Source organism: Papaver somniferum, chromosome 1 (genome assembly GCF_003573695.1).
Source record: "Papaver somniferum cultivar HN1 chromosome 1, ASM357369v1, whole genome shotgun sequence".
Lineage (NCBI taxonomy): Eukaryota > Viridiplantae > Streptophyta > Magnoliopsida > Ranunculales > Papaveraceae > Papaver > Papaver somniferum.
The window spans coordinates 117635365-117651136 of record NC_039358.1 but is presented as its reverse complement, the minus strand read 5'-3'; the positions used below and the strand labels follow the sequence as shown (position 1 = coordinate 117651136).

Sequence of the window (15772 nt, the reverse complement as noted above, 5' to 3'; positions counted from 1 at the left end):
CTCGGTGTGTTATACTAGCCCGATCGAGCATATTTGAATCTGGACTGTCCTTATCGGTCTCAGAAACAATCACGACCACGCAAGTTGGCCGCATGATTTAACCAGCCTAGACGATCCTCAGCAGGAGCAGGATACCACCTTAATGACAACCAGCGGGCCCGTTTATGCCTTGGTCGGTCGAATACGTACCAAGCCTCCCAAACGACCACCAAATACCAGCCTGAAGTTGCGTGTCCAGGCTGGTATGGAGCGGCTTGGAGGAGCTTGTACGAGCAAAGTCTGCCTACGACGGTCTCAAATCCATCACGTCCGTTCATCTTCGCCGGCGCGATTGGACGGCGCGGATCACCCCATTCCCGGTCGCACAAGCACCGTTGTGTACACCGACGGGCCCCCTTTCTACCTGCATAGCCGACCATCTCACGACCTAACCAGGGAGGAGCAAACGCTCGCCCAAAGTTCAGCCGGAGTGATGCTTTAAGAGTCGCAAGAAATTCCACTAAGGGTCTTAAATCGATCACGACCATCCAACTTCACCGGCACGTTTGGATGGCTTAGATCAGACCCATAACCATCAAACAAGTATTGGCATGTTCACCATTGCCAATTCGTGCAGCCAAAGTAGCGTGGACACGAAACCCTAATTAGGGTTTGCGGAATATCACATGTGTCGCAAATCAGTCGCGACCGTCCATCTTCGTAGGCATAGATGGAGGATGTAGATGTAGACTCAAAGGGTCCCAAGCATGTCAACACAATCACCGTGGGCCCGTCTACATGTGTGACCAATCGGTCAAGGCCGACCATGGATAGATGCATCTATTCGTGCGCCCAAACTAGGCATGGTCACGCGGTTCCAATTGCAAACCGATCTCGACCACTCAAATTTGTCGGAAAAATCGAGTGGCTTAGATCACATCTCCATGAGACAGTGAAGTACGAACATGTACACCGGCAAGCCTTCTACACGCATGCCCGGTCGGTCTTGCCAAAAACATCTCCCATGCATGGATTCGACCAAACTGAAAGTAGGTACTTGCGCACCTTCTAAACCCTAATCCGACGGTTGCAGATGTGGGTCACAAGTCATCTCATTCGTCCAACTTCGCCAGCTTGGACGGATAGCCTAAGACAGGAGTTAGGCGATCAGTGAGGCATCACCACGATCACCAGCCACCACTCTTCCACATGGGATGATCGGCCAAATCAGGGCTTGCCTGTATAGCCACCAAACGATCACTCGAAGGTGTCTGGACGTGATGCTATTTTAAGACGCTTAATTCGTGACTTACTCCGTTAAGCCTTAAAACAAGCGATGCTTCATACATGCTGAATATATTCGATGCATTACATGCATATAATACACACGATATTTTATAAGTATGGACATCAAATAACTTAGTTATTTAACCTAGCATTACATGCTACTTCCTGTGGGTCCCACGATCCACACGATCGAGACATCAATCATGTCACAAACTGGGGGATACATACTGGGGTATTTGTCTGGCGGTTTACAACGTGCAGCGTGCAACACGCCATCACAAGAACGTGTCAGGAAGACATGGACGGTTAGTGATGACGGGAGAAGTGGGCAAGACTGATCGTGTGGCACTAACACACGACTCCACTACTCCATCACTCCACTTCCTCCACTTCCCACGAGATACGAGGGTTAGGCTCAATGACTTGTATAAATAGGTTCTCCTCCCTATTTCCAAGACAAGACAAGATAGAAAACCAAGTGTTGATACAATCGTATCCAAACACCAGAACTGATAGCTTACATTCTGCAATCCAGTTTAGCTTTCTGATACAAGTCATAAAACAGCCAACACCTTCACAATCTCAACATCTTCTTCGCTTCCATCCCTAAGATCAATCCCATCTCCTTCACTTTGTGACCGAAGCAAGTCTGGAACGGCCATTTCTTAGTTTAGGCCAGAGTTGTACATATTGATTTCTCGAATCACAAGAACTCTCGTGCAGTGCATTTTTTTAGGGTTTAGATTCATTTCTCATCCACACACCCCAACTTACCAAAACCGACAGAAATAGTTTTCACCCATAAACAGTGGTTCCTTCATATTTTTCCTAGTTTGTGGGTATACGAAGTTACTCTAGTTACTAAACCATATTTGCCTTTGCCCCCGTGTTAATGTATGATATTTCGCGGCCAGCGCTTTTCCAATGTCGGTATTGGCAAATGTTCCTCCAAAATCTTGATCAACTATTGTTTCATGGAATGATAATTTTTGCCAAAATGGATCAACATCTTGTATCAGAATAACTTTGTCATTGTAATTGTTGGCTATGACATGCCGACATGGGAGGCCCAAACTTGTCATGTTAGGACAAACACACTCTCTTCCATCAAAGTTACCCAACTCAAAGTGTATCACTTCTTTCATGATCAAATCAATTGCACGATGCGATATTTTATGAGTAATTCCATGAATCCAAGGATTGTCTTTCCATTTAGTGTGTCTACTAGATCGGTTTTTTTCAAAAGCCTCCCTAACTATATTGAGGTCACATAGGAATAGGTGTGCATGGCTTGGAATACCGTAACAAATCCACCATCACCACTATGAAGCTTTTTCTTCAACCAGTTGTGAGATGGTTCCACCGTACTTGTAGCTTGGTTGCTGAAGTGTCTATATTGGTTCGTGGATGCGGATACAAACTTCTCTTTGTGCGGATCCAACCAATTGTCCACCAAATATTTCACCATAATTGGATAACTTCTCAAACTAGCCAATAACATACGAGATCGTTCTTCATAATCTTCCACGGTGAGAGAATATGCCATGGCTTCCCAATCCTTTTGGAAATTATCCCATATTAGTTCCGCCAACTCGTCATCCTTCTTAAATTTCTCTTTGGATTCCTTTTGTTGATCAACCGATAGTTTCTTTATTCTCTCCATTTGACTTTTCTTTGTTGGACGAATGATGGTCTTACATTTAGTCTCAATGTTGTTCCATAGGTGGAACGTGCAAAGAAGGTGACGAGCATCCGGGAAAACCCTCGCTATTGCATTCAACAATGCTTGTTCCTTGTCAGTGACAATCACCTTTGGAGTATATCCTTCCACGTAGAATAACTTCACTTTTTGTAGTGCCCACACATAACTCTCTTCAAGCTCATTTTCCAAGAAGGAAAACGCGACACTAAACGGAGAGTTGGTGGAAGTTTGTCCAACAATGTTCAACACCGACATCTCATACTTGTTGGTCTTGTACGTGCAATCCATTAAAAGTACTTGATTGGAGAACCGCGCCAATTGTATAAACTCGGGATGAAACCAATATGAGATTCTTTATTTGTTCATCCTCATCTTCATTATGGAAAACCGAGTAATTATACTTCTCCCCCAAATGCCTTAATTGTTGATTTTTCAATTGTTGATTTTTCAATTTTGTTTTGGCGTTGTAGATGGTTGGCAAAGTAGAAACATTCGATGGGTTGAGGAGCTTCATATGACCAAGTATATCAATGGGTTTCATACGGTTTTCGGTCATGGAACTTACAATGAGTTTTTCTTCATCATTAAGCCGCGCCGCATAAGAATGGGATAGCAAAGCATCCAGTATGGGATGGTTATGACGACCGCATACAACTTTCTCCAAATACCACACCTTACTTTTATTGTTGTGCTTGAATTGAAGCTTGAACGGGCATTTAGTCTTCTTAGTGAAAGTGGTATTCTTCCTCTTCGTCTTTGGTTTATATTCGGTACCCTTTTTCACATGACTTTTACTTTCTCCACTACACTCGCAAACCATTTGAAAGTGGTGGTCATTTGTTGATCCATTACAAACTATAACACACATAATTAACTTGTCGCGTTCTCTTGTCCATGCCTGTGCTTCTTTCTTTGTTTTCCATGTCTACATGGTCCAAAAACTCAAACTTAGTCAAAAAACATAGTGATATGGTCAAAATGAATGAGCAACACATCTTTCCATTAGTTTCAAAACAAAATAAACACCTACCAAGTCATTCAAATAGTGATCGGAAGAATCTTCAGTTCGAATTTCATTTGCATCAGGTTGGGAAGACATTGGGCTAGGTGGAAGCACGATCTATCAACCAAAATATCACAACATTAGTCCAAAAGAAGAGGGAAAAGTACACTTACGGTTGGGTTCTAAGAGCCACAGAAACAACCGTAAACTATATTCCCAGTCGTAATATCTAGATTTCTAACCGTAGGAACAAAATCTAACTGACAGGAAAATTTACGATTGGGAAAACAAAAATCGAACCTAGCCGTAAGAGTATTACGGTTTGGAATTGTGCAAAACCCAACCGTAAAAATAGCAATAAATACCCATGCAAAAATTATTTACGGTGGGGTTTGGCATGACATCTTCCCAACCGTAAGACTTCTTTTATCCTTCATTGAAAACCAGTTACGGTTGGATTGCATCAAAACCTAACTGTAAGTTGAGATTACGGTTGGGAACGAAGCTTCAATCCAACTGTAACACGAGCAGTAAATCGAAAAATCTGAACTTTTTTACGTACTTTAGCTAATTTTGAGCGAAATTGAGCTCACGGGAGATAGTTTAGAGGCATACCTGTTGATTTTCAACCATTGGTTCATCACTTTGTCGATTTATTTCTTCAATTGGTTGAGATTCATCATCACTTTGGGTTAAACCCTCTCTACCATCTAACAAATCAACCATATCTTGGTCTCCAACATGAGGGATGTAAAACTTGTTTTCTCTATCATACAAAGATTCACCCACCTCGAATTGGTAACTTGTTTCATTCATTTTGGTTGAGTGAATCAAAATCTAGGGTTTGAAAGAAATCTCCAAAATTTTTCTTTTTTTCTTATTTCTAGTTTTTCTTCCCACAAAAACTTTGTCCCAGAATTCATCAAGTATATAACAAAATTCATTAATTTAATTATTATCTAATTAAATTAAATTAAAATTAACTAAATAAGGGTTGTTTGGTCATTATAAAATTATTTGAGATAGAGGGTTTTGATATTACTTATGGTGACCCATTTTTATCTTATTAGGTGACGCCCCTCTAATGGAATGTGATGCCCCAATAATAGTCTTCATATGAAATATGGGTTCGGGAAAATGAAGATGTTGAGGCAGAATTGGATGAACCTGAAGGAAATAATGGTGGTGGCAATAATATGAGTGCCCCGAACTCTTCTGCGGGTGTCAATATAGTAATTCCCTCTCCAAAAGATAAGGCATTAGATGTTGTCGATGATTCTGAAGAAAGACGGAACAAACGCTCTCGTTCTGGCGGTGATGTCTCTTCTCCAACCGTTGTCATCCCAAATCAACCTGTTCCACTTCTTCTCAATAATTCAACCACTCGCACTTTACAACCCAATCCAAACTCTTCTCATGATATGATTATCTGTAAGCAACATGTGATTTCTACTGGCAACCTGATTGATCCAATGGAAGGTGTGGAAATGGAGGAAATTGATGAGTACAATACTGTTGATGAAGGAATTACGTTGATTAATAACGTGAAAGCTAATAACGAGGTATTTATAATCCCTAGTCTCTTTTGCCCTATTTCCCCTAAACCTAATTTCATCAATTGTGACTCTTTTAATTTGTCCTTTATCTGCTATTGCCCTAATTTCTTGAATAGTTCAAAACTTAATTTCTCCCCCAAATTTCCAGATCCTAATTTTCTTGTCTTAATTTCTTCAACTTTCAGTAGTCAATCGCTCAACTGCTATTATGTGTTTATTGTGTACACGTTATTGTTGGTTGATATCCTGATTAGATTTATAAACTTGGGTGATTTGTTATTTGGAAATAATAATCTGTCTGGTTACTTGTTTATCCCGCGCTTGATTGACCTTATTGTATTCTCTGATATTGATTGTTTAGGCTGCATTGTTGAATGCAGTTTGGTTGTTCTTGTTGCTTACTTTGTGTGTTTAGACAAGTTTGTTGATCTGTTTTCTGTTGAGTTTACTGCTTACATAGTCATAGCATATAAGCTGGCTTGTCTTTTCTGTGCTTTTTATCCGTGTTTAACATTGCAGTGGTTTTATTACTCTTTGCCCTTCTGCACAAATAGTGTCTGTCTGGCCACATCTACTTGCAGTTCTAGTCATTATGTTATTACTCACATCATGAGAATTTTGTCGTGGAATTGTCAGGGCTTCGACAACCCTACTACAAGAACTGCTTTAGATAATCTTATTAAGAGTCAAAATCCTGATGTGATTTTTTTATGTGAAACCAAAAATGACTCCACTAAAATGAGCCAATATCTGAGAAGATTCAACTATCCTAACAATTGGATATTTCCATCTATTGGTCTCTCTGATGGCATATCTTTACTGTGGAAGAGTGGTTTCAACCTTGAAATTGTAGATAATTCAGATAAAATGATAAATGCTATAATTTCTTATGACCCTAGTAAACCAGAATTCCTAGTAATGTTTCTCTATGGTTTTGTATACCATGATGAGAAGTTGCAACAATGGGATTACATCAGCAAAATAGGTGAACAAGCAAATCTCCCGTGGGTATTAATAGGTGATCTCAATATTACCATGTTTGCCCATGAGAGGTCTACTTTCCCAAGACCAACTACTAAGGATTTACCAATCATTCAACAAATTATTGATAATGCTGATTTGTCTGACTTAGTCTTTGTGGGTTCACCCTTCACTTGGTCAACAAACAATCTGGCGATGATAATATAAGAGCTAGATTAGATAGGGCTCTAGTAAATGGTCTGTGGCTGAGTCATTATGCAAACTCAAAAGTTTTTCATATTGACTCTATAGGTTCAGACCACTTACCAATTATCTTGGTTACGGATACTCTTTCTAATCAAGGTAAAAGGCCCTATATATTATATGTACTGGTTCAGTGACCCTTCCTCACATTCTGTAATCAAGAATACTTTTTCTATTCGTATTAGAGGATCTCATGCCTTTCAATTTTCTAATAGACTTAGAAATGTGAAAATTGAACTGAAAAATTGGAATATTTCGCACTTTGGTAATATTAATCATAAATTCAAATCTCTTGGAACTCAACTACAAGTTCTGAATAGTGAAGCTAATACTACTCAAAATATTGAGGCTATTAATCAAGTTAAGATACAGTTGGAGTATTGGCAAAAAATCCAAGAAGAATTTTATGCTCAAAAGTCTAGAGTCGAGTTCATAAAAGGGCATGATTGAAATACCAACTTCTAACATACTTATGTTAACAGAAGAAGGCATTTCAACCATATCAGTTCCCTTAAATTGAACAATGACCAATGGTCTAAGGATAGGAATCAACTTGAAGATCTATTGGTTAATCACTTTAGTTCTATTGGGACTACGTCCAATCCTTTTCGCAATAGAGATTTTCTGAATATCATAGATCCTTGTATATCTAATGCGGACAATGACAAATTATTGAGTCCCATTACTTTACAAGAAGTTAGAGACACAATTAAACAAATGGCTTCATGGTCTCTCCCGGGGACTGATGGATTTCCACCAGGCTTCTATAAACAAAATATGGAATTAGTGGAAAACAATATTTTCAAAACTGTCCAAAGTTTTTTCCACTCTAGACATTTGCTTAAAGAAATGAACCACACATTTCTGTCTCTAATTCCTAAAGTCAACAATCATGTGACTCCTGCTGACTTTAGGCCAATCTCTTTATGCAATACTAGCTATAAAATAATCTCTAAAATCATTGTTAACAAGATGAAACCACTCTTGGGCAAAATTATATCACAATTCCAATCTGCGTATGTTCCGAATAGGAATATCCAGAATAATGTGATCATTGCCCAAGAACTAGTTCATTCTATGAAAAGGAAGAGGAAAAAAGACAAATGTGGTATTATGGGTCTTAAGTTAGATATGTCTAAAGCATTTGACCGTGTAGAATGGCCCTTCCTTATTGATGTTCTCAAATGCTTTGGATTTTCTGACTCTTGGTGTAACATTATTTATCAATGTATTAGTACCACAAGTATCTCCTTGTACTGCACGCAAACCTAGTAGAGGTCTCCGTTAGGGGGACCCGTTATCCCCCTACTTGTTCATTCTATGTATGGAGTCTTTCTCGAGATATTTATTGCATGCTGAAAAATGTCATCTCATTCATGGGTTCAAAGTCAGTAAAGAGGCTCCTAGTATCTCCCATCTCCTCTTTGCTGACGATTGTCTCTTATTCACTAAAGCTACTCATGATGAGGCTAACAATTTAATGTCTCTCATTAAGGATTTTAGTTTCATCTCTGGCCAAGTGATAAATTTTCAAAAATCTGGATGCTTCTTTAGCAAGAATGTTCATCCAGATCATTGTGTCTCCCTCATAAGATCACTTAATGTTAAGAAAGTTATTTTGAATGATAAACACTTAGGTATCCCGCTCTTTCTGAAAAGATTAAAGAATGAGTCTTTCTCCTTTCTCACTGATCATTTTGCGAATGGAGTGGCTAAGTGGAAAGGTAAGAACCTGACCCAATATGGCAGGTCAATCATGGTAAATAATGTTTTGAATTCTTCTCCCATCCACCATATGAATTCCTTCCTCCTCCTATATGACCTCATGCACAAGATGGAGCAATCACAACGTGATTTCTGGTGGGGAAAGAATTCAAATGGTGGTTTTTATCCTATGAAATAGGAAAAAGTGTGTACTCATAAAATGAAAGGGGGATTAGGATTTAGGAATTTAAAGTTCACTGATGTTGCCCTTCTGACTAAAACAGCTTGGTATCGTATTCATTCGGAAGATGAACTGTGGTTTAGAATTTTGAAATGCAAATATTTTAAGAATTATCACCCTCTGCATCACTCAGGTATTAAGGACTCTTCGTGGGTTTGGAAAAGCATTTGTCATGGCCTTAGTATAATTAAGCATCATGCTATTTGGTAAGTTATAAATGGTGAAAATATTCATGCTTTCATTGATAATTGGGTTCCAAATATGTCTAGTCGCTTAAGCATTTCTTACCCTAATTCTAATCTTTGTGTTAATAGTTTGATTGACAAAGATTTAAACACTTGAAATTCAGAACTGGTGCAAGCTTTCTTTACTCAAGAAAATAGTCAGAAAATTATGAACATTAGAATTCCCTTGTCTGGTCGAGATAGGTTAGTTTGGCCATTCACTAAGAATGGCAACTTTTCTGTTAAATCATTATAAGCTTTTGGCTGGTGAGTTGTCTCCTGCCGATCCTAATGCTCAATCTAATATGATATATAAAAATCTTTGGAAAGCTTCTCTATTACCTAAAATCCAATTGTTTTTATGGAAATGCATTGAAGGTATTCTGCCTACTAAGGATAGAGTGTCTCGGTTCAAGCCTAATCAAACCAACGTTTGTAGCATGTGCGACACCAATTCTCCTGTAACTGTTGAGCATCTTATTTTGCATTGTCCTTATTCTATATCTGTTTGGAATCCTTTGTCTTTTGGAAATTCGGTTCTTCAAGATTCTGCTACTACTATTAACATCTATGATTGTATTAGTAAACATCTTTTGTCTGATAATACTCATGGCTTCTCGGTTTTAACTACTGCATGGAGTATTTGGAGAGACAGATGTTTCCATACCTTCCAACAAAAACCCCTTAATACTCATTGCACTGTCAGATTGGCTTCTAGATTGATTAGTGACACAAATGAACTTCTTACTTCTTCTAGTAAGAATTATCGCCCTACTACTGTTGACACTCAGGTGGCTCCCTCGAATGAAGACCTTCCACATGACTGTCTATTAGTTTATTGCGATGCTTCTTATGATAAAGATATTAATACTTCTGGTGTCGGGATTGTTGTCTTTAATCAAACAGGGGAGTTCAAAGGATGCAAAACAGTTGCAGGACAATCACTAAATCCAGAGGAAGCGGAATGCATAGCCTTACTGGAAGATGTTAAGTGGGCTAAAGCTGGAGGTTATAAAAAAATTTGCTCAAGGAATGATGCAAAGAATGCCATTACTTTTCTCAATAAAAGTGGGAACCAGATTAGTTGGTCCAACAATTCTATTTTAGAAGATTGTCTTTTTATTCTTAGAGATTTAAGCTTTGTTAAAATTGAGTACGTTAATAGGAATTTTAATGGTTGGGCTGATAAAACAGCTAAAAACAGTAGAAGATACAATGTAACAGGTGTTTGTTTGGACAATTATCCTCCATTCTTCCTAAATCAGTTGTAATCTTTCCCTTCATCAATATATCTTCCTTTCCTAGCAAAAAAAAAAAAAAAAAAAAAAAACCCTTAAAAACCCTAAAACGTGGGCCAAAACCTAACTTGGATCGCGGCCCACAATCCATCTTTCGACAATTTAGGATATATATGAATCGTCTCGTTTCCCCATTTCTCATCTTACCGAAAAGAAAACTAGGGTTTCTTAAATCGCTCCTTTCACCGTTAGATTTGTTCATTTCTTCTTAATTCATTCTCTAATCATGTCGACTAGAGAGAAACTTACCCTCGCTAGTTCTGACGGCGCAGAGTATGTTGTCGATGTAGCTGTAGCTCTGAAGTCTGAAATGTTTAAGAAAATGAACGATGATGGTAATCTTGAGGAAAGAACCCCTCTGCCTAACGTTACTAGCAGGATCTTAGCTAAGGTGATTGAATATTGTAAGCAGCATGTTGAGAACTCCGGAGAAGACGAACTGAAGATATGGGATGCTGAGTTTGTTAAGGTCGATAAGAGCATCCACAGTGGGCGAGTATAACCAAATTTATGGGATGAGATCCTAATATAGTGGGACGGAGTAAAGATCAAATTTGGACCAAAGATCAAATTCCAGACCAAATATGGTCGCGACCAAATCCCAAATTCTAATATAGTCGGGCGTAAATTAAAGTACGCTTGATGCTGGGCGTAAATTTAAAGTACGCTTGTTAACGGGCGTAAACCAAATTTACGTATGTTGGTTGTTTACGTTTGTTGCGGGCGTAACATAAATTTACGCCTGATGAGACGGACAGAAGAATTCCGTGCGTTGCCAGGCGGACACCAAAATTCCGCCTCTCTGGGGCGGACACCAAAATTCCGCCCCTCTCAAACGGACTTTTTTTTACGCCTTATTAGCAAAATTATGAAACATGAAATGAAAATTTTCGAACGTTAGAATGATAAATTTTTCGAACGTTGGCGTTGGAGATTGCGTAGCAGATTTTTGACCGTTGGTAAGATATTTATATCTTTCGAACGTTTGAAATTGAATGTTAATAACGGGTTTATTTTATACCTATATATACCAGATGAATTCCTTTCACATTTTCATATCATTCGTTTGTATTCGGCAAGAAAAAAATAGTATCAGGGAAAGAACCAAATGTTCTATGCAAACGTTTAGTTATACATGGAGGAAAATGGGTGGAACACATTATAGGAAAGAGTTAGCCACAACCATATTGACGCATTAGAGAGGAAATATTTCACCCAGCTGAGATGATCATGGAAACGGACATTAAAATCACGCCTATTTGATCTTTAGTTTTATCATACGTATCTAAATTACGTTTACGTCCCACATAGGCGTAAAAAAAATTTACGCCTCATTAGCAGGCGTACAATGGTCCTTCCGCCCCATTCAGGCGTACTAGAATGCTTCCGCCCCATTCAGGCGTACTAGAATGCTTCCGCCCGTGTGTATGTATACGTGCTAAAGAAACGTGTTATCGCCAGGCGTAATTTTATTTTACGTGCGTTGGCACGGTGAGATGATCATCCGCCTGACAAACGGGCGTAATTTAAAAACCCGTCCCACGTGAAACGTAATTTATATTTACGCCCGTCGTCAGGCGTTAATTTAACCTACGCCTGTCTCAAACGTAATTTAAATCTCCGCCCACAAATCAAACGTAACTGAATTATCCGCCCGTCTTCAAACGTAACTAAATTATCCGCTCGATCAAATTTGGTCTTCATCCCGTAGCGTCACAGTACAGAGTAAACTCAAATTTGGTCCCGTTTTTTGATCTTTGATCTTTGGGTATAGTCGTACGACTGCAGTTGCTCTAAGGCTACCTTGTTCGAACTTATCCATGTAAGTACTTTTTTTTTTTTTTAAATTTTGCTTTTTGTGCTTTTATTTTATTTTATTTCAGTGGTATTGGAAATCAATTTTGTGGTAATTGAATATTTGTCTCTACTTTTGATGTTCTATACAAATATCCTTATCACACAATAAATATGTCCCTCTTCATCATTAAGCCCATAAGGGGTCCAATAAGGATTTTATTTCTTCCAAATTTGCCCCCTTATATATTATTTTTATCTAGGTCTATCCCTACTTACTTCTTCATTTAGCAGTGAACCCTACATTGCTCCACCTACTTCTTCATTTAGCAGTGAACCCTACATTGCTCCACCTACTTACTTCTTCATTTAGCAGTGAACCCTCCATTGCTCCACCACCACCAGCAGCATCTCCATCATCACCACCTCTGCAAATTCTCCTACCTTCGCCGCCGACAATCGAGATGTATCAACAACATATGAAACCTTGTTCTTCTTCTACAATCGATTTTTAAAATCATACCCAAAGAAAACGAGATCTGATTTTTTAGGTTTTGAAATCAAGTTTTGAGCAACGTTTGCGAACGATTTGGTGGTTCGATTCGATTAAGAAATGGGGATCTGAGAGCTGCTGCGATAAAATTGATTTAGAAATGGTTATAGTATGTGAATCAATAGGATATGTTGGAGATAATGAACTTGTTGTTGCTGAGAAGTAATGGGTGTGTTCGAATCTGAAGTTGCTGATGCTTCTAATGGATTAATTGTGATTAAAATGAATAGATGAATGTGTAGGAATTACAGGGAATATAGAATTATGAAGAGAGAAGTAAGGATGATAATGGTAGCGACGGTGGTGGTTCTGGTGGCGACGGTGGTGGTGGTTCGAATTGGTGTTGAAGCTTCATAGAAAACAGTGACGGTTGCTGCTATGGATTATAAATGGTGGTTGATGGTTTTGTTGGTGGATCTGAAACTGCAGCTGGTGAAATGGTAGCATTTTTCCATCAGCATGGATAAACATCCATTGTTGATCCAACTAAAATGGATAAACTTGTACTGTTGATCCAACTGCAATGGATAAACTTCTACTGTTGATCCAACTGAAATGTATCAACTTCAGTTTTATGCCACTTAATGTTGATCCATCATCATGGATAAACATCCACTGTTGATCCAACTGAAATGGATAAACTACTGTTGTTGATACAAAATTATCTGAACCGATGGTGTCGGCGGCGACGGTGGTAGTGGTTGCTGCTATGGATTATTGATGGTAGTTGATGGTTTTGTTGGTGGATCTGAAACTGCAGCTGATGAAATGGTAGCATTTTCCCATCAGTATGGATAAACATCCATTGTTGATCCAACTAAAATGGATAAACTTATATTGTTTATCCAACTGCAATGGATAAACTTTTATTGTTGATCCAACTGCAATGGATAAATTTCTACTGTTGGTCCAACTGCAATAGATAAACTTCTACTGTGAAATGTATCAATTTCAGTTTTATGCCACTTACTGTTGGTCCATCATCATGGATAAACATCCACTGTTGATCCAACTGAAATGGATAAACATCCATTGTTGATCCAACTGAAATGGATCAACTACTGTTGTTGATACAAAAATATCTGAACCAGTGGTGGCGGCGACGACGACGGTGGTGGCGGCGGCCGAGGCAGACTAGTGGTGGTGGCGGCGTCGACAGACTAGTGGTGGTGGAGGACTGTTGGTGGTGTAATGGTGGTGGTGAAGGAGTGGTGGTGGAATATTGGTGGTGGCGGCGGTTGGTAGGTGGTGCTAGTGGTGGTGGTGAAGTGGTAAAGGAAGAAATTTGTTCCATTTTGAAATAAAGAAAAATATTACATGAGTGAGGGTATTAAGGTAATGTAATATTAAATGGATAAGGTTATAAAAAAGTAGGGACATATTTATTGTTGAATAAGGATATATTTGTTGGGTTTGAAAAAGAAGGACATATAATTAATGTACCCATTAATTTTAGGGTGTTTCCATTTGGGGATTTTTGAGTTTTTGTAGTGATTTAGGTATTTTATTTAGGGTTATGGTCATTATCTGTTTTTAAGTTTGACTTTTGTGATAGGTTCAATCTGTTGTTCATATGCATGTTATCAACTTTAGTTAAATGCCTAAGTTATTATGCACTTGTTAATTACTGCTTGTTTTAAACCTTTGGTTGTTCATGAACAAGTAATCATTTAGTGCATAAAGGCATGTGTGTTTTGCTCAGTCAACTTTCTTGTCTGTATACATATCATCTCATTTCTTTGCTGTAAGTTGTTTGTGTTAACATGTTGTTTGTTCTTTTTATCAATTTATTTCGTCGTTAATGCTGGAAGTATGTTATCCCTCTTTGAAATTCACTTAAACTTGTTCAATTTGGTAGTTGATCGGATAAGCAGTATTTTTTCGTGATTCTTTGGCTTGATTGTTAACTTTCTAGATTATTACTGTTAATTTAGGTTATTATTATGATTATGTTCGTTGTATGTGATGTCTCTCTAATGTTAATGTTTTATCCGAAACCACCCATATTTGTGTAGGCCGAAAATTAATTGGGCATACAGAGCTTGTTGGACCTAACTAGCCAGGCAGTTGCTGACAAAAAGACGTCCCAGGAGATTTGCGACAGCTTCAACTTCAAGCATGACTTCACCTCAGAACAACAGAAACATATCAGGACGGAGAGCCAGTGGGTCTTTGAGTGATCTGATCTCAAAGAACCTGTTGAAGACAAGGAGCGAAAATAAGTGTTTTAATTTCGAAGACCTGGTTACAAGATGGGTAGAGTGATATGGTTTCAGGGGAAAGACAAACAATTGCATCTTTGGTATCAAATTCCTGCTTTATGTAAATATTAGTAGTGGAGTAGTTTATGGTGATATTCTGTTTTTTTTAAGGTGCATGTAAGGTTAGTTGGTTGGGGCTTTATGTTAATGCAAGTGGTAATGCTCTAGCCTCCCTGCCCCTATTTGCCAACTAAACCCATTCTGATACTCTACCACGCATTCTCTGATGACATTGTCTGCTCTTACTCTTTTTAAAATTTGTAGTTGCTTTATCTCTGATTCTTGTTTGTGTGATTTAGATATGCATCTTACTATTGCATTTGTTTATACTCTTGGTAGCCGTGAGCCTTGTGGATTTTCAAGCTACACCAGAGCAGTTCTGTCTTGACCTTATTTTTGGTGGACATGTAGTGGTCGTTCTCAGCAGGGACTTTAAGCTATGTAAATTATCACTGGCACAGTGATCATCGAAAATGCATTGGTAACAGAAAATGCTTGGGGCTCAGAATGGACTCAAGCCTCCTCTGCAGAGGCAGTATCAAAGTAAACAACAACAAAAACCCACAAAATAGGAGTAATAAACTACGACCAAAGTCGGTCGTTGGCTCTGCAAATCGGGTGTAGAATTTTGTTCGTTCGATCTTCTCTCGACTTCATCTTCTCCATGCCCACATTCTGTTTTAACAGCTTTCTATCAATTTTCTAATTATTTGATTTTTCGATTTAAAAATGCTTAGAAGTTGGAAACCCTTGATAGTAGACCTCTGCAACCCTAATTTTTCAATCTTCTGTCTGATTTCTTCTGCTTATTTATGATTAAAGTTCTTTTTTTTTAGAAAATTAGACATCTTATAAAACCAGTTAGATGATTAAAAGCTCATTAGAATTTACCCTAGGCAGGGATATATATCTCCAATAAGCTCCCAATACATCCACTTCCAAGGAA

The 15772-nt window shown here is 38.4% G+C and overlaps 1 long non-coding RNA gene across 1 annotated transcript; it reads left to right on the top strand.

Moving 5' to 3' along the window:
- Positions 1-5249: 5249 nt before the first annotated feature.
- Positions 5250-10250, top strand: LOC113297972. Its single transcript, XR_003333924.1, has 2 exons — positions 5250-5533; positions 9827-10250. It is a non-coding gene; the product is annotated as an uncharacterized LOC113297972 (long non-coding RNA).
- The last annotated feature ends 5522 nt before the right edge of the window (positions 10251-15772 follow it).